Genomic DNA, 26,871 nt, shown 5'->3' with positions numbered 1-26,871 from the left:
ACCTGCCCCTGAAGGTTTGAGGTGGGGGCCAGTGTTCATTGCTGCTGTCTAGCCTCTACCTGGTGTGTGGATAAATATATTCTCTAGAGCTGTCCATCGGGAATTTCTCATGCACTCAGAATTCACTCAAAAATAGCCCAGCAATTCTGGAGCACACAGGAGAAAAGATGCTTTGCCCACCTGCGCTATTTTCAAATGCATCTCCTAAAATGATAAAATCATCAGATACAATGGATTATTAAAGCTGAGTCATTCAGTTGTTCTGTTTTCTCTGCGGATTAATACACTTGTCTGTTTTTATAGTGATTTTCTTTTTCTTTTTCTCTGTTTTATGGTAAAATGGTGGCAGTGTTCATCATTTAATTCCCCAACAGGGTGAAAAACTGTGGCCTGGTATTCACCAGCTTGGGCTTTCCACATGCAAGAGTTGCAATGTGCTGTACTAGCCCATTGATCCAACCTCCCTTGTTTTTTACTTCCTGTTTGCACACTAATGGAAAGGGAAATATCCCAGTGGGTGTTTGAACAGCTTGAGCTTTGTTGACCTGGGAACTATTTTTCAGTGATCTAGGCATTAGCCTGGGATTTAAACATTTCTGTAGTTTCAGATTCAACATTCCTTGTAGACCTCCAGGGCTTTGTTTTCATCAGTTATACTTGTTAGATACTCAGCTGTCGAAGGGGCTTTTGGATATTTTTTCCAGGATGCTGGTGGTAAAAGTAAAAAGGGGAAGAAGGAGTTCATGTTATTGAATTGTACTTTACAGTGGCATGTGGCAGCCGATGCTTGAATGTTCTCCCCACAATGCCTGATAATGTTTCCACTGCAAACATTATGCCAAATAGTAAGAACTAAATTTTTAAAAAAATTTGTATTTGTTTTGGTTTTGGTTTGGGTTTTTTTTTCCATAGTATGTAGTTTGGTAGTAGAAGGTAATCCATTTTTTTCATCAATTTACATAAAGCATGGTTTGGGAAGAACAAAATTAGTGGCAAGGGGAACAAATACTGCTAAAATGTTGTTTATCATATGGCGGCATGGGTAGTAAATTGCCGTGAATTCAGAGTTTCCACATACAGGATAATTCAAATCACCTGCTCCTTGCCAAATACCTGCCAAGACTAAGAACTCAAACAAAGCCCTTATGAATAGATAACAGTTAGTCACTGGGAAACTGGTAAATTATTAAGCTGCATGCTATCTAAGATGTTAAATCAAACTAGCTTTGAGTCCTCTTGGGAGTTCAAAAAATCTGTTGACATTTTTTTTTCCTTTCTTGCCTTTTTGTCTGAAGAGTGAGCCTCTTGTTCAGACAAGACTACCTTGTTTTCCTTTCCCCTCCGTTGGTTCCCACAGGGTTGATTCATCTGAGACCAGGAGGTGCTAAAACCAGAATCAGGACTAGAATCTTCTGGTTTCCAACTCAGTTTTTTTTCTTCTCATGTCTCCCTCATTGTGATTTGTATGCAATAAGCTTTAAAGGGTTGTCTATTCTTAAAGGATTGACTACTTTTCCTGTAAACACAAATGGAAAAAGACCAGCCAGCTTGTCTGCTTCTGCCTGACAGAAATCTGACGTCACCAACGAACAACAAAAGCAGAAAATTACTCTTTGGGATCAGACGTAGCAGCAAAGCTATGAGATGGAAAACTCTTCAGGGAGATGAATAGTGTATATGCAATTTTCATAGCCTTCTGTGGCAAATCTGGTGAAGGACCTTGTCACTCCCTTGCTGTTCATTCTCATCCCTCTGCCACGTGGGGTGACATGGAAGACCTCATATTATAAATCACGTTGTTGAAATAAGCTGGATAAAACAAAATAGGTATTTTTGGAGGGTTAATCCAGGGCCATTTCATTGACATGATTTACCAAGTGGCCCCATGCAGCTGCCTCAGCATGATCCAGGGGCTGAGGGGTGGAAAGGAATGAAAGCTTGGTCTGCAAGTCTCCAGACTTGGGTTTGCTGCTAAAGATCCCATGTTTTCTAGCCGACTGTTTCCTTTCAAAAGGAAAGCAACTCTAGCATGGTCATTCATGGCAGGCTCAGTTAATCCAACTGCACACACAAGGGATGAGGGGAGGAAGAGGAGCTCAAGGAAAACAGGAGCTTGTGGAAGGATGAAAGTGAGGGTTGGGAAATCTGAGTTTTGGTCACAATTCTGTTGTTGTTTTCATACATGAACTTCAGAAAATCAAGAAATCTGTTGTAATTAAGCTTACTCTTTGCAAAATGGTACAGCAGGGGGGGAAAAACAAGGCAGATGCTTTCTTTGTTCTATATGGCTAGTTAAAGGGTAGTAGAGCTGATACTGCTTCATGCTGACTGTGAGTGGGTGGTACTCATAAACAAAAAGAAGAAATAATGAGGAAAGATTAGAAATAGGTCAAAGTTGTCACTGATGATTTTTTATAACAAAACTTAAGTGCTTGACACACTAACAGCAATTCAGCATGCCCTGTATGTACACACTACTTAACTTTTGTATTAAGAGTTCTTGTCACAGAAGTTTAGTTGTAAGTGCCTTTTGCATCTCTGAATGGGGAAAGAGCGCAGTTCCTCCTTCATTTTTTTCTGGGTTATGATAAAGCTTGAGAGTGGTTGGAGGAGAGGGTAGCTCCCATTGATGACGTACAAATGTAGACTGTTTTTGAACTCATTTGAGCATTGTTGATTTAATATCCAGACCTACACACTCTGTCTTTGATGTATTTTTTAATCAATGTAATGTTGATAATGAAATATCGATTCCATGTTTGTATGTCTCTTAAGACTAAAAGCAAGAAACATAATGAAAAAAAACCCCCACATGTGCTATAAAAATGCAGAGTGGGTGAACAAAGAAAAAATAGGTTAAGCTTGTGGCAAAAACGATCAGACAGAAAGGAGAGATGAATATTCTAATGAAAATGTAGATACCATACATATGCATGCCACCCAGTTGTGCCAGTTTAGATTTGGTGGGTGTATTGTTTCTTCTAGTCTTTATAGATATTATAGACTTCCTTTAAACTAGAAAAAAACCCATGGTTTTAATTAAATCTCTCTCAAATAACAAATAACCAAAACAATAGTTTTGATTAGGAGAAAAAAAGACCACAAACAGGCAAGGCCAAAAAATAGTGGAGAGGTTCTAAAAAACACAATCCCTGTTACTTGGAAGAAGAGGAATAAAATCTACGTACCAGTTTATTGTATAAAACAAATTTCTGAATTATTGGCTCATCCATTTTCTGTGTCAATTGACTATCAGAAGAAAGCCAAAATCTCTTGAGTGAGTGCAGGGGTAACCAGAATTAGAGCATCGGTTTCTTTGTTAAAGCCCAGACAACACATGGGCATATAAAGAGAAAACTTTTTGTCAATCCAGTGATGCAATGGCTCACAATGTCCTGCTGCTGCTTAGATGCTGCTTCATATATCTGATGGACCATTTTGCACACAGTGTGGCTTGTAAAGGCAAGCGGACCCTAACATATCACACAATTTTGATGTTTCATCATCTGTGTTATAATGATTTTTTCATTATCTTATTAACAAGTGGAAAATCAGGGTACTGAGACTGTGGGCATCATTATATATACTAACCTACACTCTCATGCCTTAAAATTTCCCATGTTTTTAAGTTTTGTGTCCCTGATTTCATGTCTTGGATCACATTACACATTTAATCTCTAGCGTCAGGACAGGTATTCCTCTACTCCTTCTAGGACTGCTTTCCTTTTTGTCAATATTTAATGGAGTAGAAGCTTACTTTATGTAGATTACTGAGTTCTTGCACTGCAGGAATGTACTTTGCCCTACTGCCTGAATACCAAAAACCCATGTGAATGTTCTATTGGTTTGTTAGCTGCTTGGTATTGTCAGCATTTGTAAAAGCTGGGACTTTTCTTTAAAGTCCTCTTTCTTGGATTCATGTTATTAGAGAAGCAGTACAGCTTTCATGTTTAAAAAAAAAAAAAAAAAAAAAAAAAAAAAAGTGTCCCTAAGCCAGTCTTGTGGTTTTAGAGTGTTGGGAATGCAGTATGTCCTCCATAGGTGTTCAGCATTATACACTTTTCGGTGTTTGGGGTTTTTTAATTCTATTTCTGAAATAAGAATGCAATGAGTATTCCGGAGCACTCTGAAGTGTTTTAACAAAGTGCAGAGTATCACTGTCACATAATACCCTCTAAAATAATTCAGGCTCTGATTATTTTTCAGAAATCCATAGCTTTAAAATCTTCTAAAAAACAATTAATTACACGTGATAGCTAGCAATTTACCTTGACATATTTGAGTCATGCCTAATTATGCAAGTAAAATCATGAGGACAGATCTTTACATCTAAACACAGTACCATTGATCTCAGCAGAGTACTATTACACAAAAGTTTATTATTATTTTTTTTATCTCTTGAATTCTGAGATACCAGATTTTTTCTGAGTTGTCCCCACTTCTGTTTTATTTTAGTTTGAGCCTAAGAACTCTTACTTATAGCAGTGTTGATGTAAATAATTATCTCTTGCAAACCAGACTTAATGCATTTAAAGCAGAATCAGATAAGATTAAATCTGCGCTGAATCTTCATGAACCTCAGATCTCTGAGTATGTCAAATCTGATCACAGAACTCATTATCAGTAGAATAATGTCTCATCAGTAGATTTATTTTTTGTTGGCTTTCTGAGTTGTGTAAGTTTCCAAGAGTTCACATATTTTGAGGTTAACTTGTGGTCACACTGTTTCTTTTTAGGCAAATAAGATGTAGTATAATCCAATCTGTTTGAAGAAAGTGAGATTGCTGCTCCTTTATTTTTTTGCCTTTTTTTTTTTTTTTATCAACACAATTGTTTCTGCTCATTGGTGTCTCCCTCCCACTCTTTTAGCAGCTGCTTTACTGTGACAACTTACCTCCAGCAAAGTGGGAAGATGAGCAGCTGCTTGCAGAACCAAAGCCAATCTTCTGCCTGGGATCAGTTGGCAAGGATTTCTGTGAAAGAAGCGAGGATGCAGTAAATGATATGTGCTGAATTAATTGTACCTACTACCAGCCTGTCTCCAAAACTTGCTGGGAAATGTATCCATCCATTTGTGCAACAGCAACAACAACAACAACAAAAATGACTCCCTAATCATCTTTGAAGGTTAAAGAGATTTAACAAATCAGATCAGTCTATTCATGGGAACTATAGCAGGGCTGATGAGTTTTTTAAAAAATTCAAATTGCGTTTATTTCTTTTCAAATTGCTCTCAATCAGGTTTTTCAGTAAGGATGTGTGTATGTGTGCGATTTCTTGGTGTGAGGGAAGGGCTTTATTTATTTATTTACTGTTATCATGGTGTTTTGGAGGTTGAGTCATCTGGTGATTCACTCTGTTCAGCTGCATAAATAATATTGCAAATACTGACAGAGGACTAATCTGTCATCCTGTAATGTTTGTTCCTTTAGAGGTCCAGGTATGGTAAGGTTGTTGAAAATACCTTACTTTCTGCTGCACAAATGGTTTGTGTTGCTTCCACTCAGGAGGTAGGAATGAAAAGATTCCCTTTCCTGATGCTCTTGTGTTTGGTCTGAACTTAAATACTTCATGTCTGCCAAAACCCAAAATATTGTTGTACGTGCCGCAGTAGGCACACAGCGTTGCTGTGAAGGATCAGGGCTTTAGACGGGACTTAGCTAAATGCAGACCAAGTGAGAGAGTAATTTTCTTCTTTTTTTCAGAATAACTTAGAATTTCCTAGAATAGCATTTCGAAAGAGTACGGGAGAAGCACAATGGTCATCTAAAGTTGAAGGTCATGGAAGAGATTTTCTACAAACTGTTGAGAAAACCCATTTGCTATGTGAGCAATGGTATTAACAGTGTTGTCTACCAGAAGGCAGATATTGTTTTACTGGTATTCCTGCCCTTTCTAATTCAGGAGTTTGGCATTCGCTCACTATATGAAAATGTTACAAGTTGTGTACTCCTGAGGTAGGTATTGGATCTGATGGTTCAGGAGATCCTTCTCAGTGATGTTTTCCCCCTCTTACTTGTATTTTCAGCCAAAGAGATGGGGAGGAACAGTAGAAGAACATGGTATCTCCAAAACAGGGACAGACACATAGAAAGTGGGCATTTGCCACTGTGTTAATGTAACAAGGGAAATCACTGGTTCTCTGCCCAGGAGCATAGAGACTGTGAAGAAATACCTATTTGATTTCTTCAAGCTTATTTTGGATTGAATTCTCTCCCAGCCCAAGCCTTGAGGGCATGCCTGTCTTACTATTATAGGATTTTTTGATTCCTACAGCTGCATGATAGATAAAGTGTCTTATTCTCCTATAATCTTAACCTGCAGAATCGGGGTAGTTAAGCTGCCCTCATGGCTGTCTTGTGAATGGAGAGCAAGCCAGTAATCTATCCTTGAAGATTTGGGGACAGACTAAGTGGTAGAGAGCTATCAGATCATCTCTTCTTACACAAAATCCTGAGTTAGATCCAGATGAATGAGGAGAGTCTGGAGCCTATTACAGCAAGGCTGGGAATAGATCTTGCAGAAGAAGGTGTGTTGAGGGTTTTTTTCTCTTTTTTTCTCTACAGCAAAAGAGGGAAATGATGTTCTGTTTCCTATCTGCATGATGTGGTTACATCATTGGCACTCTGGGGTTGTGTTTTGGCTTCTCAGGAGGTCAAAGGGTGGGTTGCCAACTGTTGGAGGAAACTTCTACCCCTCTGACTTGTTGTGGTTGGGAAGAGAAGGCGTTGGTCTGGAGGCCAGGCAGAGCAGCTGCTACTGCAGCAGTTGGCAGCAGTCAGGATGGGTGATTTACATGTTCAACCATACAAAATCAGCTGAAAATTATTTAGCTGAATTCAGATGGCCAAATAATGTTAGTGTTTGCATTGCTCAGCATTTTCTTTTCATTCTGTTCCCTACTGTCTAGCTGCAAAATATCCTGTGGGTTAGAGGATGGCACATAGAAGACTGGGTTTCAGAAAAAAACAAAAAAGAGATGTCTTTCAAATACTGGGCTAGAAGTCCTTTGTCACAAAGGGATTTGAAATTAGTTTTCAAGGAGGTTTGTATTCTGGCCGCAAAGCTTTCTTCACCAATTCTGGCAGTGATACACAGACAAGGTTATTTCAAGACAAAAATATTTTGTAATTCCTGAAATTTTGGAGGAAAAAAAAAAAAAAAAGGAAATTTGGAATTCATTTTGTAACATTGGCAATTTGCTAAAAAATATTTTTTGTTTTGTTCTCAATCATAATGTTGGTTTTGCATCTGCATATGATATAATCCTTTCAAAAGAAATGCAGTATAACAGTGCCATGCCATTTTTAAGTCTTCATGCCTATGTTGGCCTTGAGACTGGATAAACATGCCACTTCCCATTGTGTGACCACTATTTTTGACAGTGAAGTGAGTTATCACCGAATGTTAATGCCTCTTATGTTCTCTTCATTATACATGCTCATTTTCATGACAAAGAGTGCAAAGGGAACAGAAAATGGTGCAAAATTAATACGTTCTCCTGACAATCTGGAGACAGCATTGCATGATCTTACACAGAAGGCACAGCTGGGGACTTTGACAACTGCAAGTGCACAGCTGCTTCTTCTACAAAGTTCAAAAGATTTTCCATGTAGTTTTGTTCATATGTATGCATGTGTTAATGTGTGTGTCTGTATGGACACCCTGCATAAGGTAACCAGGATCATATTTTAAGTCTAAACTATATTTGATTTTAAGCCTAAACTACATTGATTTCTCTTCTCCAGGTTTTGGCTTGTAAAGTTTTCTAAACCTTATTGAGCATACCTGAGAGAAAAGGTAGGATCAAACAATACATAGATAGTGTAGGGCATGAGCTGTTCTCTGAGTCTTGTATTTAATATTCCATTGGGTCATATTGTTATTATCATCATCATCATTCTCCATAGGCAGCTGATACTGGTATTGTTAATGTATCTTTCATCTATGTTTTAAGTTCTAAAGAACAGTCTTGATTAGATGGCTAGCACATTAATATTTGACATCACTTTCACATTCTAAAATTCTAACAATATCTGCCTGCACAAAAATTTATATGGGAGAAAGCCAAGAACAAAATAAATTGTACAGTGTTGTACTTACCCTTTGGAAATAAAGACCCTGCTTTGCATATGCACTTCTGATACGTATCTTTTGCCATTCAAAACCTTGGCCTGTATTAGTGGATAAATTACAAGAAGTACTTAGTAGACTTATTGTGAGATAACTTCTTTCACAATGTCTTTATTTCAGAAATTTCCTGGACCATATATATCTGTGAAAGAAAAAAAATATTCTAAACCCCATAATAACACCAGGTTTTTGTGGCTAAGATCTACCAGTAGAAGTTCTCTTGCCTTGGGCAGACATTTAAGGATTGCTTTTGAGAAGGAAATACAGGAAAAACAAGAGTCCTACACACTTTCAGAACCTTGCATCTCTCATGCAGATCTTCAAAACTAGCTAATTCAGAAAAGCTGAAAGGGTGCCTGCAGTCAGCTAAGCTTGGGATTTCCCCAGAAGAGCCTGCTATGTGCATTTCTCAAGGTAATGTTACAGCTGAATTTATAGATAAAGCCAGCCTCCCTTAATAATTACTGTAAAAATAAAAATATATTCTTCATTTTAAGGATGTTTAGGTGTTGGGTTTTTGAGAAAATGTAGATGATCAAAGACCTCCAGAGATTCCTGATATTGTCTGATTTTTCTAAAAAGACTGAATGATATTGAATTCTAGAATGTAAACTGTTTTTTATAATTGTGGCAAATTTTCAGCTTCAATCAAGAGCACATTTTAAATGTGTATAGCTTCAGCTAGGAATGTGATAAACAACAAAAATATCAGTCTAGTCTGTAGCCTATCTGCAGAACTTCTGTAACAGAAGTGGATGGACAACAACTCTTGAATGAAATCTAGTTTTAGATTAAATGAAGTTATTCTGCAGCTATAAATTACTGTGCTTTAACTTCTGTGTGTTACCTAGTTCCGTGACGCTTTATAAAGACCTTAGAGTACTGTGTAGATAGCACATTCATAATGTCAGAGGGAGGAGAGAAGATGGTGTTATGAAATATCGTTGCTACTTTCCAGATACTGGGAATCTTTCCTCTAAAGTAAGAAAGAAAATGAGTCACAAGGAACCTCTGCAGGTATAGAGTAACAGGAAAAAAAGGTGTATGTAGGGTAAGATTAGGACTTGTCAGGCATGTTTCAAGGGACACTTATAATCAAGGAATAAAGGAAATAATTTCTAGGTTGGGACAATATCCAAGTGTGAGGCAAAAATTTTCTGGGCTATAGAGAGAAATCGTAATCACACTGTCCTTTCTTCCATTTCTAATACCAAATGCCTCTTTAAAAGATATTAAGAAGTTGATAAATTACAGTGTGTTTGGGTGTCCTAATTTATACCTCCCTCCAGCAAAAGGTGAATTTGTTAAATAGTAAAGAAATCAAAGCCACAAGTTTTAAATTGCCTCAGAGCCAAATGAAGAAGACAAAAAATGTTCTCTTTGTGACCCGAAAGGACAAGCAGTAGATCAAAGACGTTGTTTTGCATAGAATCGAAGGGAAAGGGGATAGCTGGCTTAGAGCTTGTGATCAATAAACAGTAACATGCTGATTCATAATGCTACAGCAGACTTCAGATGATGACACCTTCACAAAATGAAAGTCAAAGAGAAAAAATGATAAGAAAAGATAAGGAACCATGACACAAAGTGATAGCTCTGAAGAGACAAGTGTTACACCATGGCCTTACACAATGTGGAGAATAAAATGCAAAGCTGAGTTATAGTAACACAGTGCTTTGCAAAATACATCTGCAGTCTATTTAGTAAATCAGAAAAACACAGAGAAATGGTCTTAAGAATCTAATGAAAAGATATACTTTGATTTTACAGACCTTCATCTAAAACATTTTTCTAAAAGTGTTTGGTTTTATGGTTGGCGGGGTGAGACAAAGGTGTGTGGGTTTGTTGGTTTTTTTTTTAATGCTGTGATCATTGCCCTGGACTTCCTGGGTGACTGTGTTACCACAGAAATGTAATATATGTGTTCTGTATGGTTTCATGCATTATGTGTGTGGGTTGTGGTTCTTGCTTGAGTTCCCATGATTATTTAGTGAGGAAGTTGCGTATAATTCCTGGCAGCATGGTAGTTTATCCATTACTTTAAAGAACAGCTCATATTTCAAAATGTTTTTTCTAAGATCATTACAAAAATAAAAAACAAATGGCAAGGATATCAGCTCTTGTTACCAATTGCCCAGCAAATGTAAAAACACTAAAAATAGCCACAGGAAGCAATAATTTCAATGACAAATTACAGAGCTGTTTACTTAGTGTGCTAAGTAATATATTTTTGATCAAAGATAAACAGTTTTAAAAGTTACATTTATTTTGTTGCAGAGGAAAAAGGAAATTGCTATTCCCTGCAGGCTGATGTACCTTGTAAAGCAATCTGTCTTCAAACCCAGAATGAAAGAGAGCCAAAAAAAAAAAAAATCTCTGCATTACATGACGAGGCCCTTGAGATGCTGCTAGTTGCTCTCTGCAGTTGAGGACCACAGATGTCTCAAATTGTGGGTCATATTGAGCATTTTCTTTTCTTTTCTTTTCTTTTCTTTTAAAAAAAAAACTTATTATGAAACCATTTAGACTCATACATGTTGGGTGGTTAGAATAGTTTGGATACTCAATGCTGTCCGCTCACTGCAGCTCCATTTCAGTAAAAAGTATTTCTTAAAAATCTTAGCCCAGTCTTAAGCATGTGCCTAGGTTCCTTACTGAATAAACTCTCATTGATATTAGCATGCATTTTACCAAACTTGCAGTTCTAGGATAAATCTGGCTTCACTGAAATCCTTGGAATTCGAACTGCTGGGAAATTTGAACTGCTGAATTTTAATCTTAGGAAAAAATCCAGCAGTTACACTTCACTGGAGATGGCAAGATAATTACTATTCCCATTTTAATTTTCAGGAAAGATTCTGTAGGTTTGTTTGGATGCATAGCACAGAACAGGGAGAAGGGAGGCAAAGGTGGCTTTCAATATCTTTGTTCCTTCTTTGTCCTTAGGCTTCTTCTCTCTCAAGGTTGCTTAACATAAAACCCACAGTTCAAAATATTTGTGCTTTGGAATATGAGGATCCCTTCATAATATCCTCCCCTTGTCCCATCCTGGTTTTCAGCCTATCCTGCTGAAATAAACTTTGAAAGATGTGTTTTTGGAGTATTTTTACAGATGTTTTCTACAAGGTCTGTTCTGAGAGGTGGTGCTGTCTCCTGGGAAAGGATTTTAAAGCTTCTTTACAATTTTCTCTCTTCTTTTGAAACATAACATTTACATGACTTTTGTCTTCTGATTCCCAAACTACAAATGTGGTGAATAAAAAATAATTGTATATAAGGACTATCAAAATATAACACAGGGAATTTGAGATTTGTGAAAGCACATGATGGGCTTTAAATTCACTGCAGCCATGGTGAACACATTGACCAAATCAAATTAGAAACTTTCCTAAAACAAAATTAATCCTAGTGAGACACTGCTTGCTTCAACAGTACTGGGAAAAGTTGGATTTGTAGTTTAGGCTGAGGTCATACACTCTAGCAGTAAAGAAGAAAAGTATTCTGTTTTCTTAATTTTGAAAAAGATGTCATTATGCCTTGGGAAGTATTACAATATTTTAGTAATCAGCTGCAATGCTCATTAGTCTGCCTATTATATCTGAAGCACTTGTATTTGTTGAAGTAGCAGCAGCTGAGATAAAAGAAATTTGAAAGTGAAATCATTACAAATTTGAGTCAGTGCCTTTTTCAAACTGGAAGCTTGCAATATTACCCTTAATGAGCTGATGCCCCAAACTCCAAAAATGGATTCATATTTTCTAACCTCTTTTGAACTTCTTATTAGAAATTACTTTATGATCTCAATTTACGAAGAGATAGTATTTTCTGTTTACTGAGTTCTTTCTTCTAAAAAAAAAGGCAGGGGGGTGGCGGGAAGCAGGAATATTGCTAACTAGTTCACAAACTTCATTTCTCAAAGTAGAATACAAATCACTTGATAGAGGATAAAGTAAGTTGAGGTAGATTTTCACGGATACAAACAGAACCCTAACTTTATGGCCAAATAAATTTAAATCAATGTCTGTCGGTTGAACCTATATGCATCCTTAGAGTATCATACTTTAAAATGAACTAAGAATTTGATTATTTAAAAATAGCAACTGAAAGGGAAAAGGTGGAGGCTTGCATATCTTATGAACTAATCCTGGGAGGAGTGCAGATGGAAGACTGCTTAAGGCAAAGTGGTTCATCTGCATATGGCAGATTTCAGGAACTGGGCCTGGATTAATCAGGGCCAAACACGGAAGGAATTTGCATAGAAGTTGTTTATGTTTACAGAGCTTCCAGTTTTCTTTCAAATAAATTGAGCAAGTCATTTTTAAAAGGAGATTGCTATTGGTTTAACTATGAATTAATGGATATTTTTACTACAAATTGATTCCCTGTGTGTATGTAATGAATAGAAATACACGGCAGGCAAACGCTTGCATTTTAGAACCAGTGTAGAAGGAAAGCATCACTCTTAATTAGGCAATTCTAAAGTGATATGTAGTGCTGTAGGAAAAGTACCAGATCACAAGAAATGAAAACATTTATGTTTTAATAGTTTCCTTTTGGTGACCGTAACTATGCTAACCTGTCTTTGATGAAGTACGACAGGTACTGTCAAATTAAATGGTCAATATAATGGTCATTATTTAAATAACATTTTTGTAACAATAATCCTGGATGTGTTCAAGAAAAATTCTTGTTCATGCAAGCCTTACAGCTTTTGTGTATCACTCAACAGTCCCAAAGTACATGACTCTTCTGGACCAAAAGCTATGATAAAATAAGGAGAATTCCAGTAAAAGAATTTTGCAACTTGTTCTGAACATTTATTTCCATGTGTACATTCAGAATGTAGGTCTACATTTGTATCACCATGCTATTTATTTTTGATAGAATGTACTTAATCCTTGCAGCAGATTGTCTTTTTGTCCTGGATAGAAACCTGTAAAACAGACTATGGAAGGCCAGAGAGTACAATGTTGTTGAAAATTGTCCATCCAGAGCTGTTAAGCTGACAACATACATGGAAAAGATTTCTTTTTATTTTTAACAAAGAAAACTCTAGCTGCTCTTTGTAAACACAGAAACAATCTCCATCTTAAAAAAAAAAAAAATAATAAAAAAAAAAATTAATCCAAAACAAAGTTATGTCTTTGGAGGTGAGCAAGACATGGAAGGTCTTTGTTGGCATGTGACTTTGTAAAGAACTGTGAGACTGTACAGCTGGACTTCATCTTACTGAACTTGAGCTAAGAGTTAGGCATTTGACCTCAGCTGATGACCTCAATTCTTTAGTCAAAAGCAGAGAGAAACCAGCCCTTAAAGACAGTACCTACATGCCTAGAGGTGCCTATCTCTCTTCAGCAGCTATGAAACTGAAATAAGCAATTTAGATTAAACACAGGCAAAATGAATCCTATTGCAGGTCAGAGTAATTTGCTTGGATTACAGCTGACATTTCCATTTTCACTTTGGTAATATTCTGTATTTACTTCTGTATTTAGAGGATGTGGCACACTTTTCCAAGACATATTTTGCTTCTGTGGATAGATTAAGTGACTCTTAGCACCGAATGGACACACTGACAGATTCAGATCTCCACCCAAAACCTCTTTATAACCTCTTTATATAACTGCATTCTTCTTATAGTTTTGGAAGAGGGACGTCCCTGCTTAAAAGAAGATAATTATTTCAGGTAGAGTTGGTATTGCTTCTTCTTGCTGAAATCTGCTTCTTTTTGTTATGGCAGATCAGGACTGAAGCCTCAAGACCTAGAGACATCCGTACCAGTTTCCTCTCTCCCTGCTAGATTCCCTTGACTAACTGTACATGAGAAACAAAATAGTGTCTCCTGACCTTTCCCATGGCTGATGTATAACCCAAAGCCTGATAGCTTATTATCTGCTTTGGCACCTATAATGTTTGTAAGCACACGATAAGTTACCATATGGTGCTGTTTAACACGCTGCCCATACTACCTGTTCTAAATAGACTTAATAAAGTATCTTCATTTGTAATTTTTAGTAAGTACTGTCTTCTTAACAATGTCTACCATATAATAAGCTGTTGTTACTAATACAAAAATCATCCAAGCTCTTTTCCCATCTAAATGCAGTATTGGATTGATTAAATAAATCCTTGTTGTTCCACTCAAATGGCAGCTCCTGCTATGTTTCAGGACACATCTTTGGCCAACACGGCTTATGTATTTTAATGTTTATATCCAGTTCTAACCCGAGTGTTTGCTGGGTGGAAAATAAATTTTAATTTCATTTAAATGGCCTTGATTTTATTAAACTTACTCCTTGTGAAGGAATCCAGAATTACAGATGCTTTTCAGTTACTGCACTCAATTTCTTGCTGCTGTCTTTGTCATGGATTTTTCTCCAAAGTGTGATACCTGCCAGGAAGATCACATGAGAGGATGGATTTTTTTTACAATACTTTTTCTTTTTTGTTTTTTTAAACTCTTCCCCTAAATGAGAACCAAAGATAAAATGGTTCATGAGTTCCTCTTATTTGAAGGTTTGCGATAAAATATAAAAACAGGCACATTTACTATCACAAGGTGAGGGTTTGACTTTCTTTTTCCTAACGTCTTGTGTGAAGAAATGTAGCCAGGTACTAATAGTAGGCTTTTTTAACCAATAATTGGTGTTGGTAATAAGGGCTGAGCTGACAACCAGCTGTGCTACTGCCCTCAGTCCTGCAGTGAGGAAGGGGAAAGGAGTCTGCAAATGATTACCAACTTCAAGTATTTCTGGCAGTCAAGGTTTCATTAAAAAAAATTAGTAAAATACCTTTTTACTTTTAAAAATGTTTCCTACGTTTGAAAAGAAGGTCTGTATGAAGACTTTAGAAGAGAACTGCTGCGAACTGCACAAATCAAGGGTATTGCCCAGTTGGGCTGCCGGCCTACATTGTAGACTTAGTCTTTAGTAAAAACTCTTCTCCTCCCAATTAAAGAATAAAGGTTGAGGAGCCTGCAGGCCTTTCCAGTATGTTTGGTGTGACTTTTAACCCCTCATTTTACCCTCTTTATATGGCTCTCCTTTATACCACACTCTCTGATATGTCGGTGGCGCCCAGTAGTGCTGCTGTGGGTCAGACTGGGTTAGCACTTTTGTTACAGACTTTACTTCCTGGGGATTTGTAAGTCAGCTGTAGAAATTAATCACAAATTAGAGCTTTACATGCCTATGTTACACACAGATCATTTTCTATCTTTTTCCCATTTACCTTCCTGTGATATGGTACACTATCTTAAAAGAAGTTCTTTAAGGCATTGTGGTGTTTGGGTGAAGACAAGGGTTATGAGGTTGAGGAATGCATGACCAGTAAAAGCCTTCGGTACACTCCTGGATCCTGGTCTGGTCATCGTTATTTTTTACCTATATTACACCTTTTACATAATTATCTTCTGAGTATGGCACAACTGCTACATTCTTGCTAAGTCATCATGGGACCGTTGATTTTCATATCTGAATAAGCCAAACACAGGGAGGCCCACATGGTCTACCCATGTAGAGTCTTCAGCCAAAAGTAATTTAATTTTCCTACCATTCATTTCGTCAAGAAATTAAACTTTCTCTCTATTAGAGAGCACCTGAGGTAAGTGAAAGTTTGGGAAGTCCTCTGAGATCCTTGAAGATAAGTTATTTGTTTGAAGTATAGTTTGGTTTTATTTATTAGTAATTGTTTCTGATAAGCTATTACTGTGTGTACGGGAAAGAATGGAGTCAGGTTTTTTGTTTTTTTTCCTGGCTGTTCATTACACAATGAGAGAAGCTATTATACTCTATTAGGAAAACAGATGACATTTTATATCTGTCTAGATTAAAAGCCTACTTAACCTGCTATTTCTTGTTGAGTAGGAGACCTTATGTATATACTTCCCCAAGGGTGCTTTCTGCACGACAAATCTAGTTTTCTCGGTTGTGGCTATGGAGGAACCTTGGACACTAAAAATTCCTGCAATTCATTAGCAGAATAAAGAGCTGAATATGATGCTACTGTCCTTCATGTCATATCCCTGATCAGGAGAGAACAAGGAGCAGGACATGCACAGGGCACAGCTAAAGTGAAATGTGAAATGCAGCTCCCTTACACAACAGGGACAGAGACGTACACAAGCAGTTGGAAGCTATTTCAGCCTTTGTAGAAAAGTCCTTTTTTTTTCTGCAGGTCTCTTGATTCATTTGGATTGGGAAGCTAAAGAAATCTTTTTTCTAAAACAGTGAGAAAGAATTTATACGTGAAGTATATATGTATGTCTATATATAAAAATACCAGGGAATAGAGGATAATTGAATAACTGATTTTTGGTAGAGAGAGAGAGAAACTCACTTGATGGAGAATCAGATATTAAACTGATTCTACTACTTAGCTTAAAAGCCTGGAAACAGTAAAAACAAGTATGAGAAAATAATGAAAACATTGAAAATTTATAAGAGGAGTCTACTAACATTATTTATAGCACATACTTTGATAATAATTTCTCTGAGCCACTTCTTCAGCCTAAAAGAGCACTGCAGAAAAAGGCTACACCTGGGAAAAGAATGATAGAAAAACTATTTTAAAGGGTGTTTACATAAACTTTGATGTTACTGGAAACAGAGGTAATGAACAGCTCACAAGTACAGCAATGAACTAAAATTAGAGTGAGAAATTACAGGAAGACCAAAGCATCCGAATCCTAAATCTACAAAAAACCTTACCTCTTACAATGTTTAAAAATAGAATTTTCTGTTAAATATTTTTAAGGCAAAAATATGTCCTTATTTGGAATAAAGGTTTTTTTAAAAGCTGTAGCCACTAAATATAATATAGTTCAGAAAAACTGGAAAAGGAAGGCTAACACCATTGTCCCTGGATCTGTAAATGCAGAAAATGTAAAATAAATAAAAAACCAAAAATCTGTATACCAAATGGCTAGTAAAATGAGGGTATAAACAGATAATGTAACATATCCATTTTGTATGCTTTTTGTTGTTATTTGAGAAAATTTTAATATTTGAAAATACTTCTTGTGGCAATTAACAAATTAGCAGTTTATCTGGATGCAGGAAAAAAAAAAAACCAAAAAAACAACTTCAAGTTACTGGGTTACAAAGTGAATTGTTCTGCAGCTGCAAAATCAAGTGCCTTAGCTGAGTTAATGCTTTTCATTTCTTTTGCATGTGTCAGCATTAATGGAGGCAGGCTTCTATAAAGCCTTGCATGTGAAGATGGTGCTGAGCAGACTAGATTCAGTTCTGTTGAATGCTTTTTGCATTTTTTTTGGAATAACGCACAAAGGGAGACTTCAAATCAGGCTGAACTTCAAGCAAAAGTTAATGCTATTCTCTTTTGGGTTCAACCACCCACTTTGCTTAAGGTCACTAGTTGAGGCTAATGCTGCACAGAGGGGCTGCAGCAAACTTGGCATCTCCTTGATTAGGCTCCCTGCTGATCTAATACACATACCAGCTCACTTGCCAAGTCAAATAACACATTTAGTGAATTGGAAATAAGATTTAAGTGAGCCAGCACAATGCGGCTTGCCCTCTCATCTTTTTACCGAATCCTTCTCTTTGTATGCTAGACTGTGAAAACTGCTCTTGTTAGAGGACTTAATCTTCATTTTTTCCTGTAGATTATTTGGAAACAGGTCAATTGAATGTTGGAGCTGCTAACTCCTCCTACCAAAGAAAGAAACCGCTTGTGGCATACTGATTGCATCATTTAAATGAAAGGCTGTTATTATTAAAAAGAAAATACTGTACTATAAGGTTCTCTTAGAATGGAAAAAAAAATTTCTAGTATTAAATGCAACCCCTTTTTAAATAGTGTGTTTATTCCTTTGTCTTCGAGTCTTTTCTCAAGAGTGCTTTGCATTAACTGCTGGTGAGTAGTAATTGATGGGGTTGATCACATCAGTACATATATTCATCTCTTGTGGCTGTACTACAGTAGTTAATTCTTAAATACAGTAAGATACAATCAAGTGACATTTCTATAGGACATTTCTATAATGCCTTTCATAAAAGCAAAGTAAATCACATCACATAGTGTTTGACTTTGAATTATTCTGTATTTTAGTGAACGAAAATCAGGACTAAAGTTAAGCCTTCACAGTTTGTTCTCAGTTTGTTTTTATTATTTTTAGAAGAAGAGAGGTTACTGGGGGAAGTATAATTTGAGATTTAGCATAGATTTGTCACAGACTTTAATGCCATTTATGCTGCAATAATCTGTAACTGTCCCATATCTCCATGTTAGGTGTTCAGGGTTATGATGTGTATTGACTTTTTTATGATCTTCTAATCTCTTCTGGTTATACAGATTTATGTGCATCTCTTCCTTGTCTAATTCCTGAAATAAGAGTTTGCTTTCTGAGGTGCTCTTGTTATGTTCTTCTTTTTTTCTTTCTTTTCTTTTTTTTTTTTTTTTTTTTTTTTTTAAACAAATACAAAAGTACCATAATACAGAGTGGAAAGTGGAGAAAACTGACATTTATAACATCTCAGCAAAGACAGGAGATTTTAAGTACTACATTAAAAAGTAAAAATTTATCTGTGTGACCTACAACTGCAAGATAAAATGATTCCTTTTCTTCCAGAGTAATGACCAGTGCACTTGACTTTTAATGAATTCACTTACTACATTTTAATCTCTGGTTAGGGATTTTGAGGTGTTGGCAAAACATCTTGACGTATTTTTTTGTGACCATTGGTGTACTTTCAGTCTAGCTTTTAAAAGCCCAGCAGTTGTTGACCTTGCAGCAGATGTTTGGTGGGAGCTCAGGCAAATAGGATGGCATAAAGAGTATGCTTATTTGTCTCTGCAAGCTATTGAAGCAAACTAGCAGGGAGGAAACCTGTTCTGCATCTGCAGATGTCCTCCCTTGACATTGCCCCCAGAGAAGAGAAAGTGTCAACAGAGAATTGGTGCAGGAAATAAGTCTCTATTCCTTATAGAATCCTTAATGGCCTTTAGGTCAAGTGACAAGAAATGAATGGTTAGGAAAAAGAGCCGCTTGTTTGTTGCTTTCAGAAACATTCACAAACCTGAGTTTCAGCTTCATATTAGGTTGTCCAACCTGAACTAGCAAAGAGGAAAACTGCATGGTTCAGGTCTCATGCTAAATACTTCAAAAGTTTCAGTTAAATTGTTTACATTTTCCAAGATCAAACATGAAAAAATGTAGTGGTTTGTCAGTAGCTTAAACATTTATTTAGGAAGATATGTCCTTCATTGTTTGAGGAAACAATTTGAGGAGTGTTTGAGTACAATCCTGAAATCAGAAAGATGTCTCCTGTTTCCATTAAGAAAACCCTCTACCAGCAACTCAAGACATTTTGCATCCAAAAAGATGAGGATGCACGTGCTCAGGAAGTGATTGGTAACAAGGGCAGCCAAATCCTTTGAAAATTGTATCTGCAACAGTGGAGCCTACCAGTGAAAAAACAAGATTTCTTTGCATTTATTCCTTCCCAGAATGACATTGTCTGAGTGTCCCAGGCACAGAAGGAGAAAGAAGAGGTGATGCTATCTGGTCATAGAAGGGTCTCCCTCTGCAATTACATACACATGTCCTAGGGTCTCTGTGGTATTATGTGTCCAGTTTAGAAAATGAACGAGGAAGGAGAAAATGGTTTGCCATGCTCCAGAGTTGAGTCTGCCACTACAAAACACTTTTCTTGTGATGCTGAGCAAAGTCACTTAAATCACTGCTTCCAAGGTGGCTGTTAACTGGGAATCCACTGAGTCACTGAGCATCCCTCTCTCCAAACGAACACCAGTAGAAGTTGCGTTTTGAAAACATATATAAAATGCTACAAAAGGAGTAGCTTCTGAAAACACATCCGTAGGTATTTGAAGTCTGGCACTTGTAGGCAGGGGGCTGCTTTGGTGGTACGAGCCCAGCTGCCTCCGTAGATACACAGAAGTACTCTCAGAAAAGAATCACTGGTGTTTGTAAAGCATTCAGATATTGTAACAGTGGCTGAGATTTCCATGGGGAAGTGAAATCTGTATTCAGTCTCGGATAACTTGCATTAAGCCAGACTCACAGTTCCTCTGATTTAATAATTTATGGTATGGCCTTAACTTTTAGGTATTTAAGTTTGTAAACTGTAACATGGTTTTAAATAATTTCCTGTATTTTGTAGGATGTATATATGTATGTAAAACACCTCTCATTCAGGCAGGTGCAATGCTTCATATTAGCTTCAGTAAATAAATTAAAGGAAAGAAAATGTTGAAGTTCACAGTTTGCATTTTCCTAGCTTCTGCTACAGCACATTTTAAACTCATAAGTCTAATCTTTCAGTGGTTCAAGAATCCACATAAATCTGTGCCTCGCTCTTTTTTCTTTTGATAGATGTTAATATATTTTCCTACTCATCTATCTTGCTATATTACTCCATTATTATTACTTAATTGCACTGTTATGAAGTCCAGTGTCATTAACATCTAACCCTTCATGGAAAAAGCAAAGTTGAAAGGTTTGCAAGGTACATGAGGGTGACCGACCCAAATGTTCAGTCTAGTTTCCCAGAAACTCATGTCTTGTTTGCTCCTTAATGCTATGCCACAGCTAACCCAACTGTAAGGTGTTAGAGCAGTGAAGCATTTTCACCTCGCTGTAGTCTGTCAGCAGAGGAACATAAAAGCAGCATATTAATGCTTCTCCAGTTGGAAAGTGTAATTTCTCCACACTGATGACTTTCTTCTTGTTGTCTTGCAACTGCATAGAATGACTCCTACCACATTAAGATTTTAATAACAGGCAAGTTTTGTTATTAATGGTCTTAAAAGGACCTACTGCTCTTTGGATTCAGTGAGCTACTCATCAAAGGGTAGTGTGTGAGCTGAGAGCAGCTGATGTCAAAGGAGCAGTTGATGAGACACAGGTGTAAAATAAAAACACATTGGTACTGGGGGATCATGACTTAGTATTTTTCAGGTTTGGATCATTTCATTCCATCTGCCAAAATTCCCACAGTACTTTCCATCAGACTGCTGTTACTTCTTTTTCCAGCTATATCTCATTGCTGTCCATACAGCTGCCGCAGATATTGACTTTAAAGGTTTCCACTGGGTTTCTGATATGGTGGTTAATACAGATGCATGCTACTACTTGTACAGACAATAGTGTGGCTTATGTTAAAGAGTAAAGCCAGTTGTAAATGAGATCATAAAATTGTTTTCACCACTATTTTGAAATTATACCTTTGTCTGCTTTTCCTTTTTCAGGTAGAATTGTCTAGAATTTAATTTATAATTTTCTTCCAAATTTCATGTAAAAATCTGAAATGTCATAAAATTTTATGCATTCTTAACATATATAACACTCTAATGTAACGGGGCTTTGCCTCTGACTGAAAAAGATTTTAGGTCCCCAACTTACACTGAAATGGTTTTGAAGTGGGTTTATAAATACCACTGCTGGCTGTCTAAATGAGTATTTTTATGAGGAACCAAGAGGAAAACCAATACAAATTTCTATGTGACTTGAGTGCAAAGCCTTCACTAACTCAAAAATGTGCAACTTATATCTCAATAATTCCTTGGAGCTTTATTCATTAAATTGGACATATTTTTAATAAAAGAAATGCAGGTCTTATATCCACAGTAGATCTATGCATATATATTTAGATCCAAGTAGAAAAAAATCACTTCTAAATACATTTGACTCTCAAATTACTTTTTCAAGCTATCATTTTTCCCCATTAAGTACTTGTTGCTACTTTGTAACAAGCAATTATTTTCAAAATAAAGGAAACAAGTTTGAAATGTACTTTGACAGAAATTAGCCTATCATGTGGCCAAGCCTAAAAAATGTTATATCCACAAAGTAGTTTTAATATATTGTTCCACTGCACGAAGGTCAAAGAAAAGAGCAATAGATCATATAGTCTTAATATATTCCTGCTATCTTGTCCATGTGAAATATGGATATCCAGTAGGGAAGTCCATATAGTAGTGCACTATTGCAATAAATAAATTAAAAAAAATAAATAAAATAAAATAAAATCAAGCTTCTTGAATCATTACATTTGAATCAATAAACATGGGACTTTTCAAAAGTTACCATAATTTGAATTCTTTTACTTATTTGGTACTTTAAGGTTTTTCAAGGTTATTCCGCATGACACAAGATACGAAGTAGCACAGAGGTGGCATTGCTAATTAGTTCTGACAAATTTCCACAATTCAGTTATTTTTCCACTGCTGAAAAAGCTCATCATGTGTCCATAGAGCACACTCCCCATCTCCCAAACATCACGTACTGAACTTTTTTCTGCAACCTAGGAGAGTACAGGTAACATTTTGTAAGCTACTGGTAACTTTGAAGGCTCATTCTGATCAATAGTGTGATTTGGGTCTATAAGTCATTTTGATACATTTGAAAGGTTTGACCTAAAAAATGTCATTGTTAAAATAAAAAGGCTCATAGTTTGAACAATCATATGACCCAAATAGCTGCCCAGCTGCTGCACATGGCAAGATTTGTGGAGAAAACGATGAAATTTGCTGCACTGGGAAGGAAAGCTCCAACGTTTATTCCCAGTGGAGCTGAGAATTCACAGCTCATTTTTTTGTTCTGAGTTCCACTGTGGCCATAGCCCATTATGGTTACAAAGAAGATGAGAAGGGTCTCCACGGAAAAGGTAGGTAGCAGCACAACTTCCAGCATTGTTTCCTGCTCTGAAAGTATGTACTTTAAGTAGCTTAAAATAAATTTTAAAAAGATTGTGTGAAAATGTTAAGTTTTAGTTTGAACTTGACTATAAAAATTTCATTTATGCTCAGGGTAAGAATTCTCATTTGAAGGAGTAGGTATGTTTCAACACATTTAAATGCACATTGTCATTAGGGACAACACATTATACGACTCCACTCCTCCGTGACAGCTAATGATTTTTTTTTTCCTGTCCAAGAGACTTTTCTACATTAAATTAACAGCAGAGCAAATGCAAAGATATGGAAGATCTGCTTTTTGAAGAGTTTCCCATACTCTAGAGCTATAATCACAAAAAAGCATGAAAATAACCACCCACACTCAAATAACAAGAGATATAGAAACAGCTCCATGAAAATGTAATTCCATAGCACCTCATCTTCTGAAGTCAGCGCGTTTTTCTGATACGAAAACAATAGAATAAAACTGCAAGAGAAAATTTGGCATTCTAAACATAAGAAGAAGGTGGAACAGAAAATGCAGGATTATATCTTATTGTGTTTACTTGCTGCTGTAGTGAACTATGTACTGCTGCTGCATTTGCCTTTGACTCTCATACGTGAAATTGAAAGTTCCATAAAAACTGACAGTAAACAAAACTACAGGAAAATACTATTTTAGCAGTCTTATAATTCAGAACTTTTGCAAAATTAGTATTTTTAAGCTTTTCCAATAATAATTTTTGTAACAGTTTATTGACATAAGAAACATGATCTGAAAATAAAACATGGTAAATTGCAAAAAGAAGTGCCTAATTAAAACAGTGAATATGTAACTACTTATAAGAACAAAAGCTCCCTAGTACTCCTTAAAGGACTTATTTTGTATCAGTTTTACACTCCATTTGATTTGTGTTCTCCCACTATGCCTTCCTACAACACACATGCAACAATATTGAACTCATTTCAATTTTTACAACACTGTAAAATCGTTCCTGCATTTTCTTATTATCTGAGTTGATGGACTAATTAGAAGCAGTCAAGGTTACATCTAGGTGTTCCAATAAAAAATGGTTCTAATTGCCCCGAGACTGAGGATAATTCAATTACAAATCTTTTCAGTTTGATTCATTCTTTTCTTCCTAAGGAAGGATTATGTTGATGGGTTTCAGGTAATGGAACTGGGTGGCTTAGGAGGGGCATTAAAACATCCTTACAGCTTTAACTAATGTGATTAAGTTTTATAAAGTTTGTTTTTCTTCTTAAAATCTTACAGAGGTCAAGTACTCATGTGATTCCCTTGGAGCAGTGGTTGTGAAGTTGGTTAAGTTAAGGACAAGGTAGTAATCTCTTGAAATGTGCTCATTAGTTCTAAAAAGATTTGGAAAAGTTGTTTCCCACATCACACAACCTTAGTTAATAAATGAAAAAAAAAGCATAATACTTTTCAAGTCCTTAATTAGTGATTCTTAGTACAGAACCTCTTCTTGGATAACACCCTGTTATCAGTTCACACTTCTGTGATCATTACTGAGTAGACAGTCAGGGTTGACAAATATTTTGAAGTTGAGTTCAAACCTTTGCCCTGTCAGTAATCTAAACTGAACTAGATACTAACTGAGCTTGCAACAAAAGATATCATCATGAACTAAGACAGGACAGAGGAATTTTTTTATTTTTTTATTTTTTTTTTAAATTCCTCTATTTTCCTGTTAGAAAAGTATGTCTGTTATAGGTTTTGTTTATTTCTTATTTTTATAGTTGCATGTGTCTATGTGCTTTACACAATCAAAATGGCAATTCATGTTAGAAATGCAGTAACTTAGGCCCTTAAAATATTGCTAAAATATGTTTCTTACTGGTAACCTGTACTTGACACATCAGGAAAAGTTCCAAGTGAAGATTCAGTGTCCAAGTAAATCATACTGTGGCATGAAATGTAGTTTGGAACGTAGGCAGTATTAATAATGTCCTTGAGAACATCCACACAAATGGTGGACAGATTCTTAACTCCATTTTTAGACCTGGATGCGCCATTGCCACCACTGAAGATGGAGACACACTGGAGGAGTAGGGGATTCCAGCATAGATCTCTACAATTTCCACAGATGAAACCGTGTTCAGTTTGTGGTTCATTCATGGGTTTTTCTTCACATTTGCTTGGTTACTGTCATGAAAATTATTAAATGTTTGGATTTTTTTTGCCAAAATATTTAAAGAGCATACTTTTTACAAATGAATGAGCATATATCGATGAAAATACTTGCCTTGACACCAATTAAGTGCTGATTTTAAATGCTTAGAGGCAGGGACAGTATTTTTTAAATCTGTTGGTGTTCAGCATGAATGAAAAGGATATTGAAATTCATAGAAGCAGATGTCAAAACATCAGCAGCTCAGTCTGTAAAGAAACTTTAGCCACATTGTCTTAACTGCGTGGCAAGGGGTGGCAAAGATTTCTTACCGCATCAGTCATCAAGATGCAAGCCTGCTCTGACACAGATGGTTTGTGGAAGAGCCTCAAGCTGTGATATAGTCAACCCCAGTGCTGCAGCCACGTTATTTCCCTGTGCTGATTTTTCAAGTCTACTCCCACAGAATCAATGCTATCAGAAGAAAAAAAAAAAGCAACCCAAAAACATGAACAAGGAGAAGAGAAAACACAGCAGCGCTTATAAAAAATTAATAAAAATAAAAATAAAATAAAATAAAGTAATTAAATATTCTCAAATTTCTCTAACATCTGCCACGAAAAAAGCACAAAAATTAAATGATACCAGATTTGCCTCTCATAGGCTATTCAAAGTTTAGTGTTGGAGCCCATTTTATTTTTGGACTGTTTGAAAATATAAAACAATTAATTAGAAGTGATGAACATTTTTAGAACAAGGAATTTGTGAAGCAGATGTAGCCACACTCTTGTTCATTCTTTAACTTTTGATATATCCTGTCTGTCAAGTTTTAAAGACTTTTTTTTAATCACAATGACACAATATTTGTTGTTAGTGTAAGTAGGTACAACTTGTTTGTTAGGGATGATTTGTCTGCCTCTGAGCGAGAGGCACTGGTAGATATTGCACATACTGGTAACAGATAATTTTTTGCTATTGTGCCATGGTGAGAGTGGCCATTACACCTATGTGTACATCAAATGCTTTTCAGCATCTGTTCACTATTAATGAAGCCTCTCCAGAATTTTGGTGTTACAGTACCAACAATGAGAAGACTAAAATTGATTGATTTGTTATGGAATGAGACACTTTTCCTGCCTTCTGTAGTATTCTATAAATAAATGACAAATTTATTTTTTAACAAAAATTAAAAATGCCTTTAATTTTATTCCATGCAAGGTCCATTGCAAAACCAGATATTTCACCACAGCAGGGTTTTCTCGTGGAGCAGGAGATCAGATATCAAACCAGTCTTAGGACAGTAACATGGGTTTGGAAGTACCTAAAACCTTTTATAAGAATTTGATCAACTTCAGAAATTGCTATCTATCTATCTGAAGTGCATACTATATTTTTCTCTCTTATTGTCAGATGTCACAGGCTAAAAAAGCTCAGTTCACACAGTTTAAAACAAATCAGAATCAAAGTGATTTATTGATTTATTTACAACACTTAATTCAGAAGTAATCAGTAAATTACTCATTTAGGATCAATATCAATAAAAGATAAGCTTCTGTAGGAGGGTGATAATAGTAATGGGAGAAGAAAAACATTTTTTCCCAAAAAAATAGCTTGATATAAGACCTCAATGATTTGATTTTAGTGCAATTTTTAAATTTGTTTTCAGGTTTTGGTGTGTTTTGTTTGTGATCCTTTTTTAAAAAGTTTTCATTCCCGAGTACCATTACAGATACAGAAAACCTAGGAAGTCACTGAGTAAAAAGTGAGTGTGATCCTCATACAACCATAAATGTTCATGGATGAGCTTGGTTTTAATTCTTCTCTTGTGGGACAGTAAAGTTTTTCAGTTCAGGTGAGAAATTAAAAAACTAACAAGAAAAGTATTGTAATTAAATAATTTGCTTTCCTCTTTGGTCCAAACGAGAATCCAATTACTTTTAAGAAGCAC

The sequence above is a fragment of the Accipiter gentilis genome, chromosome Z (assembly GCF_929443795.1).
Source record: "Accipiter gentilis chromosome Z, bAccGen1.1, whole genome shotgun sequence".
NCBI classification, from domain to species: Eukaryota; Metazoa; Chordata; class Aves; order Accipitriformes; family Accipitridae; genus Astur; species Astur gentilis.
This window is presented reverse-complemented; position numbering follows the sequence as displayed.